This window comes from Budorcas taxicolor, chromosome 12 (assembly GCF_023091745.1).
Source record: "Budorcas taxicolor isolate Tak-1 chromosome 12, Takin1.1, whole genome shotgun sequence".
Classification (NCBI taxonomy): Eukaryota; Metazoa; Chordata; class Mammalia; order Artiodactyla; family Bovidae; genus Budorcas; species Budorcas taxicolor.
This window is the reverse complement of record NC_068921.1, coordinates 66,399,018-66,417,582: the sequence shown is the minus strand read 5'-3', so window position 1 is coordinate 66,417,582 and position 18,565 is coordinate 66,399,018. Positions and strand designations below refer to the sequence as shown.

At 36.3% G+C, this 18,565-nt stretch overlaps 1 protein-coding gene across 1 annotated transcript in view; it reads right to left on the bottom strand.

Annotated features, from left to right (window-relative positions):
* GPC5 (glypican 5) overlaps positions 1-18,565 on the bottom strand; it is a gene marked incomplete at its 3' end in the record, with an annotated part of 839,344 nt that overhangs the window by 23,823 nt on the left and 796,956 nt on the right. The window lies entirely within an intron of this gene.

Sequence of the window (18,565 nt, the reverse complement as noted above, 5' to 3'; positions counted from 1 at the left end):
CAACCAGTCAATCTTAAAGGAAATCAGTCCTGAATATTCATTGGAAGGACTGATGCTGAGGCTGAAACTCCAATGGTTTGGCTACCTGATGTGGCCAAAGAACTGACTCACTGGAAAAGACCCTGGTGCTGTGAAAGACTGAAGGCACGAGAAGGGGATGACAGAGGATGAGGTGGTTGGATGGCATCACTGACTCGATGGACACAAGTTTGAGCAAGCTTCAGAAGCTGGTGATGGGAAGCCTGGTGTGCTGCAGTCCACAGGGTCACAAAGAGTTGTACACGACTGAGTGACTAAACTGAAGTGAACTGAGAGCAGGGTAGGTTTGGGGCCTCCTTGGCAAGATTCCAGCTGAAAGACTTCACTTCTCAGAGAGTCCCAGAATCACTATATCTAAGAAGAGAAGGTACTAAGCAAGAGAAAGAGTCAACAAAGCAAATTTAATAACCCTGGTGATAGAGGCAGACTTTTATTTCTAATATGAATAATCCTATTTTGCAATATTTACTAATGATCAACACAATTATACTCATACACAGTTCATATATCACTACCTATAGTCAACATAAAACTTCCCCTTTGGATTGGGTTTTATAGATCAGTTCCATCAATAACCAAGAATTAATTTTAATGAAAATAAGTCTGAGGTGATATAGATTACATGTAATGAGAACCAAAGTATTGCTACTTTGAGTACTAGCATGTTTGTGATATCATTGAAAGGTATAGTGAAATTTAAATAATTGATATTTTTCTCTTTTTAAAAAAGAAAACCCTTCAACATTTAGTTGTTTTTGTTTCATATGAAGAAAAAGTGTAAGAAAGAATTAATTACTTTAAGATTGTTTAATAACTTAACATTAAGCTACCAAAACTGGAAGAATTAGCTTCAGATATCATGCTTCACATTTCATGTTTCAATAGAACAAAAATAGCATTGAGCAAACCTTTTCAAACAACGTATAGGATAACATCTCTTTTTAGTAATGAGAAGAGCCATCTTTTTATAAAAGACTCTTTCTTTCCTAGAAAATATTTTCAAGGTGACATGTCAGTTAAATGAAAGGAGCATTAGACTAACAAGGGAGACATAAAATTTATTATGACTATAAAAGATTTCACATCCACTAAGAGACATCTTTTTTTTTTTTAACTACCTTATTTTACCCACTAGAACTCTTTCAAAATTAAGTATACTTCTTAGATCTCCCAAAACTGAATTAAAGTTTCATCTGTGAGTCAATTCAAATGTTATGTTTGGACTAGAACAGATAAAGATGACAGAGAAAAAAGACCCTAAGCAAGTATCCTCCTCCAAACATAAAAACTACAATGATATATAGAGCAACTGTCTCTGAAAATGACTTAAAAGCTAGCATAACAGCTACAAGCAAGGATATAAAGAAAGAACTGCATGTATTCTGATAGTAGGAGGAGTCTTTAACCAAGACTCATACCCCTAGATGGGTATGACTCATACCCCAGAAAAGGAGGGAGATATCACCGGCTTAGAGATATTTCCTAAGAAGTGAGGGGTCTGTGGTCCAGTACTGAAGACAAGCCCACTTGGCTAATTATGAAAACCAATAAAATTACAGAGGTCAATGGGAAACCAAGATAATGCTCTTGAAAGGAATGTACAGAACTTGCTTACTCCCAGTCTAAGCACAGAGTAGCAGATAGAAAACTGTCTGGTTATCTGGATGGTCTGCCGGGATCATCCCAGTGCACTCCCCAACCCACACTGGGCTCTGGTTCTAGTCTCTTTGTCTCCAGCCCTGACACTCCAAGGAAATGACTACCATCCCTCTATGAGAGAAGCTGCTGCTGGTGCCAAGCTCTCACTCCATCCTCTCTAGCCCTGGACCTGGACCTGTTCCTCACCAAGGCAATCACCAGGGCACCAGGGCTCTCATTAGGTCCAAATCCTCCATTAAAGCCACTAGGCACATGCAGACTGAAGAAATTCACTCCCACATAAGGACACACCTTTGTTTCTATGAGAAATTCAAACAAAATGAGAAGACAAAGGAATACATTCAAACAAAATAGCAAGATAAAACCTAGGCTCAGACGGTAAAGCGTCTGTCTACAATGTTGGAAACCCGGGTTTGATCCCTGGGTCGGGAAGATTCCCTGGAGAAGGAAATGGCAATCCACTCCAGTACTATTGCCTGGAAAATCCCATGGACAGAGGAGCCTGGTAGGCTACAGTCCATGGGGTTGCAAAGAGTCGGACATGACTGAGCGACTTCACTTCACTTCACTTCACATAGATATAAGTAATTTAACTGATAAAGAGTTCAGAACAATGATTATAAACATGTTCACTGAACTAGGGAAAAGAATAGAGAAACACAGTGAAAATGTCCATAAAGAACTAGAAAATACAAAAAAGAGCCAATCAGAGCTGAAGAATACAATAACTGAAATAAAAGATATACTAGAAGAAATTAACAACAGATTGAGTGGTACAGAAGAACGTATAAGTGACTGGAAAGACAGAACAATAGAAATCACACAACTGGAAGAGCAAAAAGAAGAAAAAAATTAACAAGGAAAGTATAAGGAAGGGACCTCTGAGACAGCAAGCATACTAACATTCACATTATAGGGATCCCAGAAGGAGGAGGGTGGCAGAAAATGTATTTGATGAAATAATGGTTGAAAACTTCCCTTACCTGAAGAAAGAAACAGATATCTGGATCCAGGAAGTACAGAAAGTCCCAAACAGGATGAACCCAAAGAGACCCACACCAAAATATATCACAACTAAAATGAGAAAAGATTAAGATAAAGGGAGAATTTTAAAGGAAACAAGAGAAAAACAAAAAGTCACACAAAGAGAACTCCCATAAGGCTATAAACTAATCTTTCAGCAGAAACTTTGCAGACCAGAAGGGAATGGCATGATATATTTAAAGTGGTTAAAGGAAAAAACCTACAAAATAATCAATAATTATCAGTAATAACCTTAAATGAAAATTAATGATCCAATCAAAAGACTGGGTGGCTGAATGGATTTAAAAAAAAACAAACCAAAAAACAGATCCATCTGGCTAAAAGAAACTCATATCAGAGCTAAAGATACATACAGACTGAAAGTGAAAGTTGGAAAATGGTACTCCATGCAAACAGAAATGAAAAGCAAGTTAGGGTAGCAACACATCAGACAAAACAGAACTGAAAACAGGACATTACATTAAGTTGGCTAAAAAAGTTCATTGGGATTTTTCTGTAAGATGTTGTGGAAAACCTGAACAAACTTTTTGACCAACCTGATATAATGATAAAAGAGTCAGTCCAAGAAGGGGGTAAAACATTCATAAACATTTATACACTTAATATAGCAGTGCTAAATATATCAAGCAAATATTATCAGATATACAGGAAAAATTGACAGTAATACAACAATAATAAAGACTTTAATGCCCCACTTACATCAATAAATAGGAAAGCAATAAGGAAACAGTGGCCTCAAATAACACTTGTCATCTTAAAGGACAAGATGAAAGTCCATTCAAAAAGAGCCAAATCACACTCTTTTTAAGCACAAACAAAACTTTCTTCAGAATAGATTATGTGCTGGGCCAGAAATCAAGGTTCAATAAATTTAACACTGAAATCATATCAAGCTACTTGTCTGACTGCACTGGTATGAAACTAGAAATCAATTACAGAAAGAAAAATGGAAAAAACATTAACTTGTGAGGAATAAACAACATGCTACTAAAATAAACAAATGGGTCAACAAAGAAATCAAAGAGGAAACAAAAAATATCTTGAGACAAATGAAAATAGCAACAGGACTTTCCAAAATCTATGGGACACACACACAAAAAAAATCAGTTTTAAGGCGGAATTTTATAGTAATACAGGCCTACATCAAAAAACAAGAAAAAAATTAAATGAACAGCCTTTACCCAGACTTATCCAGAAAAAAGGACATTACAATAAAATAAATTAAATAAATAAAATCAGAGTAAATAATATTAAAAAGGAAAGAGGAGAATTTACAACCAATATTAGAGAAATAAAAAGAATTATAAGTGAATACTAAAAACAGTTATACAATCTTCCAACAAATTGAACAACATTAGAAGAAATGGATAAATTCCTAGAAACACACAAAGAAATAGAAAATCTTAACTGACCAAATACTAGCATTGAAACTGAATCAGTAATCAAAAAACTTTCAAGATAAATCAAGGGTCATACAATTTCATTAGAAAATTCTACCAAACATTTAAGGAAGAGTTAACTCCTATCCTTCTCAAACTATTTCAAAAAATTGAAAAGGAGAGGACACTTCTAAACTCATTTTATGAGTCCAGCATTACCTTAACAACAACAACAAAAAACAGACAGAGATACCATATAAACAAACAAAATTATGACAGGCCAATATCCCTGATGAACATAGATGCAAAAATCTTCAACAAAATATTGTAAACAGAAGTCAAAGATGCATAAAAGTACATAATGATGAAGTCAAATTATTCCAAGGGTACAAGGATGGCTCAATATCTACAAATCAATCACTATGATATACACATTAACACAATGAAAGATAAAAGTACCATAATTATCTCAACAGATTTCAGTACATTGATTTTTCACCAAGTCAACTTGATTTTGCAAATTGAAGTCACCACTAAATACCTATATTCAATCATTTTCTTAGAAGCATTTTACAGGTGAAATTCGACTTATTTGAAAAAAGTTTCCTGATGTTATCTCCATTGTAATATTTTATACTGTTGATTGTGACTCGAGAATGATTGTGTCTGAGAAATATATTATTAAAAATTATATGCAAAATGAATACCTTAAAAATATCTCCGATCAAGTTTGTAATTCAGCCTTCAAAAATGTTGAACAATATACTCTTGAAAGGTAGTCTAAACCAAATAAATAAATTTATACAATTTTTAAATAAAAAGAAGGTTTTTGTTTCTTTTTTACTAATGACAGCTATGCTATTTCAAATCAGCTCATATGGTAAAGCGTCTGCCTGCAATGTACGAGACCCGGGTTCAATCCCTGGGTCAGGAAGATCCCCTGGAGAAGGAAATGGCTACCCACTCTAGTACACTTGCATGGAAAATTCCATGGACTGAGGAGCCTGGTAGGCTACAATCCATGGGGTTGCAAAGAGTAAGACATGACTGAGTGACTTCATTTTCTTTATTTCTTTCTATTTCAAATTATAAAATAAAGTTGCCCATTTCCTTTATATTTGTTACTTGGTGATTCTTATTTAAGTCTTATACATAACTATTTCTTGGGACAAAAACACCCAAGAAGCCAAAATGTCAATTTTACATTTCTCCCCACATTGTACAAGCTTTATGTAAAGATGCAAACATAATCTTCAGGCTAATACTGAATGAAGATAAAGAATTCAAACTTTATCCCATAGTTAAAGGTTTTTTCATTTTCAAAGTTCACTTCATAGAACTAGTTCATTGTCTTAATGATTTTTCTTTCTGTTCTCTTTTAGTAATTTCTTATACCAATATCTTTGAAATAAAAATAGACTGACAAAATGAAAGATTTTCTATGTAAAGGAAATGCATCATTAAGGAATGCAGTTTTTAAACCTCAAAGACACTTAAACATAATTTTGGAGGTTAGATAGTAGATTCTTCAAAAATAGATACCAAAGATACTTAAGGGGAAGGGTTGTTTGGATGTTCTACTAGGGGGCATAGCTATTTATATACTACTGGCAAAATAGAAGGGTTCACTCATCCAGCAGCACAGTCTTCCTTATTAGAACTAACAGCTTCTAATCAGAATCACGATAAGAGATAAGAAAGTATAGCTACCCTGGAAATGCAAATCCTTTAGATCAGACTTGACCATCACCAGGTGACAGCCATGCCACTTAGTGTGCCCTCATATAGTGAGAGATCTTGGAATCAGCCTAGGTTTGGACCTCTTCCTTAAATCTAGCTGATGATGTGGTACTTCCAGGCTTTCCAGGCTTTCCAGTTTAAAACGAAAATCCTCCCCTCCTCCCCTTTTTTTTTGGCTGTTGGATATTTCTTTGTCAGGGAAAGCTGAAGTTGAGCTAAACCGAATAAAATTAAATTGAGCTAAGAAGTCAATTTAAAACAACGGATGACCTGTTCGGAAAGGCTTGGAGTTCTGGTAATCCATGTGATTTCAACAACAGCAGAGTGGAAGCTGGGAGCTTTTGTATCTAGAGGCACGGCCACATCTAACACAGGTTATCAGTTGTCTGGACTTGAACTTAACACAAGTAAAGAAATGCTTTGCCTATTCTCTAAATCTATTTCTATATGTCAGAACCTTTAAAATCAGAATTTATTTTCATATGTTATTAGCTCCAGTTCTTGCTGGTTCTTTTAAACTCAGTTACTTTATTCAAAAGAGGAGAAAACCAGAAAACCTTTGCGCAATATCTCCCCAAAATCTTCAGTTCAGTTAAGTTGCTCAGTGGTGTCCAACTCTTTGCAACCCCAGGGACTACACCACATCAGGCTTCCCTGTCCATCACCAACTCCAGGAGCCTACACAAACTCATGTCCATCATGTTAGTGATACCATCCACTCATCTCATCCTCTGTCTTCATCCCCATCTCCTCCACCTTCAATCTTTCCCAGCACTCCGTTCTTTTCCAATGAGTAGTTTCTTCACATCAGGTGGCCAAAGTATTGGAGTTTCAGCTTCAGCATCAGTCCTTTCATGAACATTCAGGACTGATTTCCTTTAAGAGTGACTGGTTGAATCTCCTTGCAGTCCAAGGGACTCTCAAGAGTCTTCTCCAACACCACAGTTCAAAAGCATCAATTCTTCGGTGCTCAGCTTTCTTCACAGTCCAACTCTCACATCCATACATGACTACTGGAAAAACCATAGCTTGACTAGACGGACCTTTGTTGGTAAAGTAAGGTCTTTGCTTTTTTAATATGCTGTCTAGGTTGGTCATAGCTTTTCTTCCAAGGAGCAAGTGTCTTTTAATTTCATGGCAGCAGTCACCATCTGCAGTGATTTTGGAGCCCCCCAAAATAAAGTCTGACACTGTTTCCATTGTTTCCCCATCTATTTGATATGAAGTGATGGGACTGGATGGCATGATCTTAGTTTTCTGAATGCTGAGTTTTAAGTCAACTTTTCACTCTCCTCTTTCATATTCATCAAGAGGCTCTTTAGTTCTTCACTTTCTGCCATAAGGGTGGTGTCATCTGCATATCTGAGGTTATTGCTATTTCTCCCAGCAATCTTGATTCTAGCTTGTGCTTCATCCAGCCCAGTATTTTGCATGATGTACTCTGCATATAAGTTAAATAAGCAGGGTGACAATATACAGCCCTGACATACTCCTTTCCTGATTTGGAACCAGTCTGTTGTTCCATGTCCAGTTCTAACTGTTGCTTCTTGACCTGAACTACTATTCTATTTTCTAGACCTTTCCCTCTCTCAAGTCTTTTTCTTGCAACTTTTAATCATTTGCTTTTTTACTCCCTTCATTTGAGAACACTGTGGAATCCAAATGTTCATATGATTTACAGTTTGGGTCTTTTATGCCTCAATTTTAAAAGTCATAATTTTTTAAATGTCTAAAACCCTTTATTCTCTCTACTTCAGTGACTAAACAATGATGCACATTTCAGTAATGCAAGTATTGATTGTGGAATATCATTTGTTAGCATCTTTTGGGTTACAATGAGATTTTAATATTTCTCAGTGGTGTATTTTCAATTAAATTTCACCTCTTTGATAGAATAATCAATATGGTAGGGTTCTAGATATAAGATGTTTTCATAAAACAGAAACTTAACTATGGAAAAACCAGTCTTATATTCATTACCTTCTTTATAAAAAATTCTGTTACTCATATAGAAGGAAATTTCACTATTTAGGTTAGATTTTGTGTGGCTGTATGTGTGTTTCAGCTACATTATCTTATTTGTCTCATTTTGGGTACAAAAGGGACTGTGATGTTCCCAATAGACCCTAAAGCAGTGTTTCAAATGGGACATGGCCAAAGTCACACAAGTCTTTCTTGTTTTTGTATCAGTGATTTCCCAGCTTTGCCTTATTTGTTTTACCACCGAGCAAAGATTATTGTGATATTTAAGGGTTAAACAGCCCTCCCTTCATGACCATGCTCAATGTAGAGCCCACAGTTTTTCAAGTTCTTTAGAATCCTTCGGCTCTAGTGCAAACCTAAACTAACCCATCACAGGAGGAAACCTATAAGCCACCTATTGCAATGCCCTCCTATTGAGTTGCTTCAGTTCTGTTCCTTCATTGTCTCCCTTGATACTACAAATTAATAAACCTAACTTTGACAATGTAAGCTTTTCTTAGGGTCTTTATCTAATGAGTTTCATCATAGTAAGAAGAGCTTCCCCAAAATCAATTATACCTAAGATATTTTCTAAGTAAATGATGACTATTTTAAAATATGCCCTTCCCTGAAACAATATTTGAGAAATAAAATAGGATTTGAAAGTATAGAGTCCACAACCCTTGTTTTATACAGCTGGCAAATGAGATCCAAGACTCATTGAACGCCCCTGGACATTAGTGCTGCTGCTGCTGCTGCTAAGTCACTTCAGTCGTGTCCGACTCTACGTGACCCCATAGACGGCAGCCCACCAGGCTTTAGTGATAGACCTAAAATTAGAACTCGTGTTAATTTACATACTGTCTGATATTCTTCCCCTCTAAAGCCACTTATTACTTTACTATAAAGTTCCATATATGTATGTCCTCTCAAAACTACAATAGAATAAATCCTTGCTGTATATAAAACATAACTGAACACTATTTTTTAAAAATTGCCTCTCCAGATATTTAGACTAATATTTGGATATGCCATTTCTAAATATATTTTTCTTTCAAAAAGCTTCTCTTGCAAGTTTCAGTTTCACTCATGTATACAAAAAGATTTCTAAACCATTGAAAAATATGCACAGAGTTTCTTAACGCACAATTTGCCAAGACTATGCTATTCTTGTCTGAAGTACTATTGCCTGGCTCTGATCCTAGTTCTGTAGCAAGCTAACTGGAACTGATAAGACCTTCCTCGGGCAAAGATCTCAATGCATGTGTACCAAACAGGGAAAACAATATAACCCATCATATAGACATTTATTTAGATTAAAAAAGTTAATACACAAAAAATACGTAGAACAGAACTGGACTCCGTAAGAGAATTATCAATAAATAAATATTCACTATTGTTTTAAAAACATCAGTTAGCTATTGAGAATTAGTATTATTTTGAATTTTTAAAATCTGGTTTCATATTTCATGTTTGTATTTTATAAGCAACACATCTGACCTGACATACTAAAATACAATGAATCCTAAGAACTATATGATAATAGTCTTGATAATCTACATGTTGGAGAAACGAAATGTTCAGCAGAATTCCTTTTAATTACTATCATTTTCTGTTACAACTTTTGGATCTCTTACTTTCGCTCTTATTGTGTGCATGTGTGCATGTGTGCTAGGTCACTTCAGTCGTGTCCAACTCTTTGTGACACTACGGACTGTAGCCTGCCAGGCTCCTCTGTCCATGGGGTTCTCCAGGCAAGAATATTAGAGTGGGTTACCATTTCCTACTCCAGGGGATCTTCCCCCCCCCCCACCCCCCCCAGGAATCGAACCACATCTCTTACATCTCTTTCATTGGTGGGTGGGTTCTTTACTACTAGCGGCATCTGGGAGGTCCCATGAGAGGTCTTGCTAGAGTATAAATGAATCAATGAACTGATTTTTGGCATGGCCTGCTAGGGAAAAGTGATTCATGATTTGATTGATGTTAATCCCCAGCCAACATTATATATTACAGCATTCTGGATTTCCATGAAGTTCCCTAATGATGCTCAACTTTCTCTAGTTATCAAATTTCTGCTCCTGCTTCAGCCTCCTGTGGAGATTATGCTCCGGCTGTCCACAGCCCTATTAATAACTGTTTCTTCAGGTGGCAGATTAAAGTTCAATTCCTTTGAGAAAGCTTCCCATTATCCTTAAAGCTGTGTAAGATAATTTTCTTTTATGCTCCCATAAGATCTGTTTTTCCACAAGTAAAATTCTCCAATCAGTTCAGTTCAGTTCAGTTCAGTCGCTCAGTCATGTCCGACTCTTTGCGACCCCATGAATTGCAGCACGCCAGGCCTTGCTGTCCATCACCAACTCCTGGAGTTCACTCAGATTCACGTTCATCGAGTCCGTGATGCCATCCAGCCATCTCATCCTCTGTCGTCCCCTTCTCCTCCTGCCCCCAATCCCTCCCAGCATCAAAGTCTTTTCCAGTGAGTCAGCTCTTCGCATGAGGTGGTCAAAGTACTGGAGTTTCAGCTTTAGCATCATTCCTTCCAAAGAACACCCAGGGCTGATCTCCTTTAGAATGGACTGGTTGGAACTCCTTGCAGTCCAAGAGACTCTCAAGAATCTTCTCCAACACCACAGTTCAAAAGCATCAGTTCTTTGGCTCTCAGCCTTCACAGTCCAACTCTCACATCCATACATGACCACAGGAAAAACCATAGCCTTGACTAGATGGACCTTAGTCGGCAGTAACATCTCTTCTTTGAATATGCTATCTAGGTTGGTCATAACTTTTCTTCCAAGGAGTAAGTGTTCCTGATTACTCATGTGTGTCCCCCTGAGGCAGAAGTTTGTGTGCTAAGTAGTACAGAGTAAGCAGCAAGTATTTGTTGAATGAACTAATGAGTGTATGGATGGATTGAGAACTAAGGAAGGGGTTGACACCAATGGAAAGGTAAATATGGGTTGGAAATAAAGCCATTAGTGATGAAAATTTAATGTGGAGCTCAAAATTTGTATGAAATTAGTGGCAGACTATTCCCATTTGAGCTCCACAATGTAATTTAGATTTCAGGGGAAAACCCCCAAATATTCTATTGGATATACTTATAAAGGTAAGCACTATTCATAATTACTCTGAAAAATGTCATGATACAAAATTCCTATTATTTAGCAAAGTTATAGTCAGAGAAGTGGAATTAATTCTATACATTACTTAACAGGTAAACATAATTATTTACATTCTAAAAAATTTAGCATGAAACATTAGAGTTATAATGAAATTAAAGGAAATAAACCATAATCAATCAAAAATTACCTCCAAGCAATAGTGTTAATGTGTCTCTTCCAAAGTTCAGACATTACACATTAATCTAGAAAATTACACTCTTAGGTTTAGTGCTTTACACTCCAGTTTAACAATTATCATTCAAATGATTACTTCTGAAATTAATTTTTATTCAAAGTAGCACATTAAATTAATACAATAATTCCACAGTCAGGTCTCTACTACATGAAAATATGAAAGAGTTATTTATATAATTCACAAATATTGACAGTTGTTGAAGAAAACCATGCTTATCAAATATATTCTGCATTTAACACAGCTATAGTCTTTTGAGTGTGAACAGATTTAGATTCACTTTGGTTTCTAGTTAATATTCTAGAAAAATTAATGTCAATATTTTCAATTCATTAGAAAATTTGGTTTTTAATGTTAATTAAGATGTGTCTTAGAGACATGTAGATTATACTCACATCTATTCATGCAATTCAGAGCACATTCATTAAATGTCTCATGTTCAGAGGCATTGTGGTAAGGACCATGAGGCAGTTGTTCTCAAGCTTTATTGGGAATAATTATTATTTATCATGCCTGTTGACGATAAATTTGTGGATTCAACACATGGAAATGATAATTTAGTATTTGAGATGGAATTCTACAAGCTACATTTTAATCAAGCACAATGATAATTCTGATAGAAGTTATATACTCTGTGATCAAAAAATAGCTGTATGATATATTGAAAGATAAAAAGGTACTGACTGACTTGTCTTCAATATCTTACAATCTGTAATAGTTAATACAACTCACACAGAACAACACTCTTGAATGGGTCAAAGGAACTAATAATGGTTTTGTTGCTGGCTGTGAGAATGAAATCATAATTTATTTCTGTATTTACCAGAAACTTATGTGTGGTAAATACACAGGATATTGAAGAAATGCTTGACTGTATCTTAGAAAGTTAACTCCAACATCTCAAATCTAGGAGGATGTGAAATTATAACAATAAAAGAAAGATACTTCTGTTTTCCAAAAATCCACAACATTTAGTACCTTAGCATTGCCAGTCCCATTTGCTTTTCTATACATATGTATGTATGCACATAAGTTCTCATTTGTCCTGCCTCAACTTTTCCCAGTCTTATACTTTTGACTCCAGGGGAAACCCAAGCCCAGCAGTCCTAGCAGTCAGTGCACAGATGCATAGTTTTACACGGTGGTTCCACTGACACTCATGCAGTGCTTCAAATCAACTCATGTGGACCAGGTACCGTGACAAATGAAAACAAAGACTCAGGGGTTCCAGAGCTATCTCTAGAGTATTTCTCGTCCAGAGCTGATTCCTAGAGTATTTCTCTTCCAGAAGATAGCTACTTCCTCTTGCTCCCTGTTCTATACGCGCAAGCGTAAATGGCTTATCTCTCCTACTTTTTCTATGATTATTTTCCTCTGTGATTTGTGAGGAAATGGTAAAACAGGTGTTAGCCTACATGGTAGAATATACATCTAGAGAGAATTGGAAGGATTTTATCCCTTTGAAAACTAGGAGTAAAGTCTTAATTGGTTTTCAGATAATATTTTTGGTTCTCACTGTATACAATTAAGACCAACTGTATTAGACAAGGTTCAGTCAATTGAATCAGGAAGCATGCTAGATGTTTTAGAGACACATAATTCCAAAAATTAGTATATAGATAGTTAAAGATTAATGAAGCAAAATGAGGGTGCTGAAGACCATAGATATTGATAACTACAGGGAGTAGTTTCCATTCTTCGGGTTGAAGGAAAAAAAGAGATAGGATATTAAGAATCTAGGGACTGAAAGAGAAGTTGACTTCTCAGGATGGACAATGGGAGTATAGATTTTCCTGAATGATGTTTAGACCTCCATGAGCACTACCTTGCTGGTGTCTGGTTATCAATCAAAGCAAAGTTAGCTGGCACAGGTCCCTTCAAGGAAAGTAACATAGTTGCTACTCTAAGTGCTTAAAGTGTCTGGAGGCAGGGGATTGATACTGTGCTATTGATTTAATCTTGATAAGAACTGGAAACAGGATATAAAAATTTCCCCTCTCCCTTCTTTTGATCTTCTTTTATTATCTTCCAGTGGCAGAAAAAATAACAATGCACTGGTTGGCAAGATAATCTGGGAAATATAATTTTTAGGCCTCACATAGTTTGAGAATTTAGTTGAGAGCTAGGGAAATGTAGCCTGCATAACACAGGGCCTGAGTGCTTATTCACTCAGTCCTGTCTGACTCTTTGTAACACTGTGGACTGTAGCCTGCCAGGCTCTTGTGTCCATGGAATTCTCCAGGAATACTGGAGTGGGTAGCCATTCCCTTCTCCAGGGGAACTTCCCAACCTTGAGATCAAACCCAGGTCTCCTGCATTGCAGGAAGATTCTTTACTATCTGAGCCACCAGAGAACCATAATTACAGAGGAACTTTAACCGGTTACCTGGAGCCAAAACACAACAGGCAGATAACTAGCACCATAGCCATAACAATCTCTTAATTATGAGATTTTTTTAAAAGTATACATCTTAAGAAAGATAGAACAATTAAGTACCTCCACTCATTTCACTGGGATATGGGAGACAATAAAAATGTTTAATTTGGTTAAAAGCATCTGGGTATCCTGTGAAGAACTAAAATTGGTTGTCTGATATGACAAATAACTAAAAGTTATTGTTCAAGTATTCATAAGCTCTTGACACTAAAATAGCCCCTTCTCCTTAGAAAACCACTTCTCTGCCTAATAAGATAGCATGGTAGCTTGAGGCACCACATCTCAGCAAAGAACTAAACTGTCAGTTTAAAAATGTTGCTTCAACAAGAGATGGGATAAATAGAGGTAAAGAGACCAACCAGTAAGACATCATAGAAACAGTTACGGCAAGACAGAAGTACCTGTGTTAAGAGAGCAGCAACGGGAATAGAAAGAGAGAACGTATTTAAGAAATGTTCAGCAGGTAAAGACAATGGGCCTCACTAAATATGGGGAGTGAAGTCAGGAGAGGAACCTAGGATAACTGGAGTTTCTGACTTGAGAGGATGATAAGTGGGTAGGTATCAACCAAAAAAGGGACAATTAAAATGCAGTCTTAGGAGAAAGTTTGATAAGTTAAGTTTTGGACTTCCCGGTTGCACAACATAAATCTATTTTATTCAGCATTCAGCTTTCTTTATGGCCCAACTCTTACCTCCCAATGGAGGTGAGAATAACTCTTCACAATATAAATTTCATCCTCTGCCACACTCTTCTTTTGCCTTCAATCTTTCCCAGCATCAGGGTCTTTTCCAATGAGTCGGCTCTTAGCATTAGGTGGCCAAAGTATTGAAGCTTCAGCTTCAGGATCAATCCTTCCAATGAATATTCAGGGTTGATTTCCTTTAGGATTGACTGGTTTGATCTCCTTGCAGTCCAAAGAACTCTCAAAAGTCTTCTCCAGCACCTCAATTTGAAACCATGATTTTTTTTTGAAATGGCAACCTACTCCAGTATTCTTTTTTTAATATAAATTTATTTATGTTAATTGGAGGTTAATTATTTTACAATATTGTATTGGTTTTGCCATACATCAACATGAATCCACCATAGGTATAGACGTGTTCCCCATCCTGAACCCCCCTCCCTCCTCCCTCCCAGTACCATCCCTCTGGGTCATCCCAGTGCACCAGCCCCAAGCATCCAGTATCATGCATTGAACCTGGACTGGCGATTTGTTTCATATATGATATTATACATGTTTCAGTGCCATTCTCCTAAATCATCCCACCATCTCCCTCTCTCACAGAGTCCAAAAGACTGTTCTATACATCTGTGTCTCTTTTGCTGTCTCGCATACAGGGTTATCGTTCCCACCTTTCTAAATTCCATATATATACATTAGTACACAATGGAGTATTACTCAGCCATTGAAAAGAATTCATTTGAATCAGTTCTAATGAGGTGGATGAAACTGGAGCCTATTATACAGAGTGAAGTAAGCCAGAAAGAAATACTCCAGTATTCTTGCCTGGAAAATTCCATGGATAGAGGAGACTGGTGGGCTATAGTCTCCAACTCTTTGGACACAACTGAGCACAGGGCAGATATATATCCATAGACAAATATATTTAGCACTACCTGCATGTAATAGGACTAGAAGCTCAGTAAATTTAGAAGATCTTTATGAATCAAGTCTCCTTCAAAGATTTTAGCAAATTTAAATTTACAGAAAAATAATCAACAGGAAAGGATCAAGACCAAATCCTACACAAAGTTAAATAGTTTTCTGCTGTTATCTCTACAAAGAGTGAAAGCATATCAGAAAACCTGACCCCAAAATTCACATATCATTTAAAACAAGCTAAAAGATATCAAGAAAAGGATACAAGACATGGAAAAAGTCAGAATTTTAAAAATTCAGAAATGAAGTTGAGATTTCAAGATGAAAAAAAAGGAAGAAAAATTACTTTAAAATAAATAAAATCTATAAGCAGTGTAAGATGAAAGAAATATCACTAGCAATACCTTAAGAGAAATAGAAAGTAAAAAGGAGACACATTTTTAAAGAGTAACAAGTTAATTTAAACATAGATAAAAGATATTGAAGAAAATGCTGAAAATAAGCAAATACAATTCATCGAATGTATAATAGGTGTTTCTGAAGAAGAAAATCAAAACAAGGGAAGAATATACTTACTTAAAACTACAACTCAGCAAAAATGTGCTAAAAAAAAAAAAAAAAGGTACGTGGGCTTCCCTGGTAGCCTAGATGGTAAAGAATCTGCCTGCAGTGTCAGAGACCCAGGTTGATCCCTAGATCACAAAGATCTCCTGGAGAAGGAAATGGCAACCCACTCCAGCACTCTTGCCTGGAGAATTTTATGAACAGAGGAGCCTGGTAGGCTACAGTCCATGGAGTCACAAAGAATAGGACATAACTGAGTGAGTGACTAACACTTAAACTTTCCTTACTTATTTTAAAAGTATGCCATGTTACTGAGTGTCCACTCAAAACTACTCAGAAAGCTGCTGCTGCTGCTAAGTTGCTTCAGTCGTGTCTGACTCTGTGTGATCCCATAGACGGCAGCCCACCAGGCTCCCCCATCCCTGGGATTCTCCAGGCAAGAATACTGGAGTGGGTTGTCAGTTCCTTCACCAATTCATGAAAGTGAAAAGTGAAAGTGAAGTCGCTCAGTCGTGTCCGACTCCTAGCAAACCCATGGACTGCAGCCTACCAGGCTCCTCTGTTCATGGGATTCTCCAGGCAAGAGTACTCAGAAAGCTATATTCTAGCAAAGTTACTGTACTTAAAATTGCTTGGCACTGAGAGGGCAAAAAATATATATGTTGCTTGTAAAGGGTGACTAACATTCTTCTGTCCAGCAAAGTCAACTTTCATGTAAAAGTGGCACAAACTTTTATCAACAAGTGAAACCTTATAAAATATTATCCTCCCAGTCCTCTTTAAGAAATGTACTAGAGAAACCTGGACACAAGAACAAGTAGTATTATATAGTTAACAGATATAGTAGGTGACCTAAATATATTTGTATCTAGCAATATGTATTATATTGATATAGTTTCTTGCCAAGGAAACATAGGTATACAAATGTATACATATATACATATAGTTGCTAAGTCGTGTCTGACTCTTTTATGACCTGATGGGCCGTAGCCCACCTGGCTCCACTGTCCATGGGATTTCCCAGGCAAGAATACGGGAGTGGGTTGCTATTTCCTTCTCCAGGGATTTTTCTGACCCAGGGATTGAACCCACGTCTCCTGCACTGCAGGTGGATTCTTTATCACTGAGTTACCATGGAAGCCTTAGACACACACACACACATACACACATATATCTCCATAGGACTGTTTGAGATGCATTAATATCTATTATAACTGTAAAATGAGGATAGAATATGCATAAAATATGCAAAAATGAAACTGATTTTAGTAATCATAGCTGGTAAGAGTAGTTTTATTACTATTATAATATAGCACCCCTGATGTGGAATAAAGCAAACAATTATGAGATATTTATTTCTATTATGACATGTGTCTTTGAAGATCATGTCTTATACTCAGATTGTGGTCATGAAATGCCTTTCTTACTAAAACAAATCGGGGTCATGTAAAATGACTGACTCCATGTTTGAGACAGAAAATGTACAAGCTCAGCTTGGAATAACTTATTATACTAGGTAGCAATGAAACTAGCCATGAATTTGGGGATCATGTCAAAAGGACTGAACAGCCAAATCGAAGAAGTGCCAATTGGCAAAATGTGGGACAATCTGGACTTCAATATGAATAAGAATGACAAATGTTTTTGAAACTTACTTCATAGTGGTATTTAAAGAAAAAATTGAAAGAATTGGTCACCTTCTGAGAAAGACAAGGAGCATACCAATTCATTATCTTGAAACTGGTTAAACAAAAGAAAAAGTCAAGAGTCTATTCTGCCTTTCTTGAAAGTAATAACCAAAATAGGTAAGTGGATCATTGAAGTTGACCTTTGTCCAGAGAACATTTGTCAAATAAGATAAATAACCCTGTAGAAGAGAAATGGACTATGGATATTAAGGAAATTTCAGGTAAGGAAGTATATGAGGAATTTCATATACTTATGACAAAAAGTACAATTAAATGAATAAGATTTAATATAGAATAAAACATGGTCCACTTTCATCCTTTGGACAGATACACAAAACCAGCGGAAATGGAACCAAAAGTTTTTGCAAAAATGAGGAGCAACATAAACTTTTAGTTTTTTCTGGTGAGAATGTAGATTGACATCATCACTTTGTTAACCAGTAAGAGTCTGACATTTCTCAGGAAAGCTTAACACATGCAGGCTCTGCTTTGTGACAGTCTCATGCCACTTCAAAGTATATATTGCAGAGGTTCTGCAAATGTGCATTAAGACAGATGTTCAAGATGGTTTAAAATGATTTATACAACATTGCTCACAATATTCAAAAGCTGAAATCAAATACCATATGTATCAACAATAAAATAAATAAGTGGCTGTGTATATTCATAATCAGAATATTACACATTGGTAAAAATGAATGAGGAGGTCTACACCCATCAATACAGGTGAACGTCAACAATTTAACACTGAAGCAAAAGAAACACACTGTGTAAAAAAGACTCTAGGATTCCATTTATAATAAAGTGCCCCAGAAAAATCCAGGAAGATATGGTTTATGGTCATTGTAAATTCTCAAAAGGAATGTGTTCACAGAGGTATGGAAATACTTTATTCTTGAACTGGGAGGAGGGATAGATACAAATCTATTGCATGGTTTTCCTTAAACTGTGTGTATATGGGTGTATGTATAAGTATATCTGTATCTTTATCTCCATATTTATCTTTATCTCTACATCATTGTTTTCACCTAGTTTTGTGGAAGGTGAAAACATTCTCTCTTTCTTGCTTCCTCATAGAAGCATTTAATAAAAT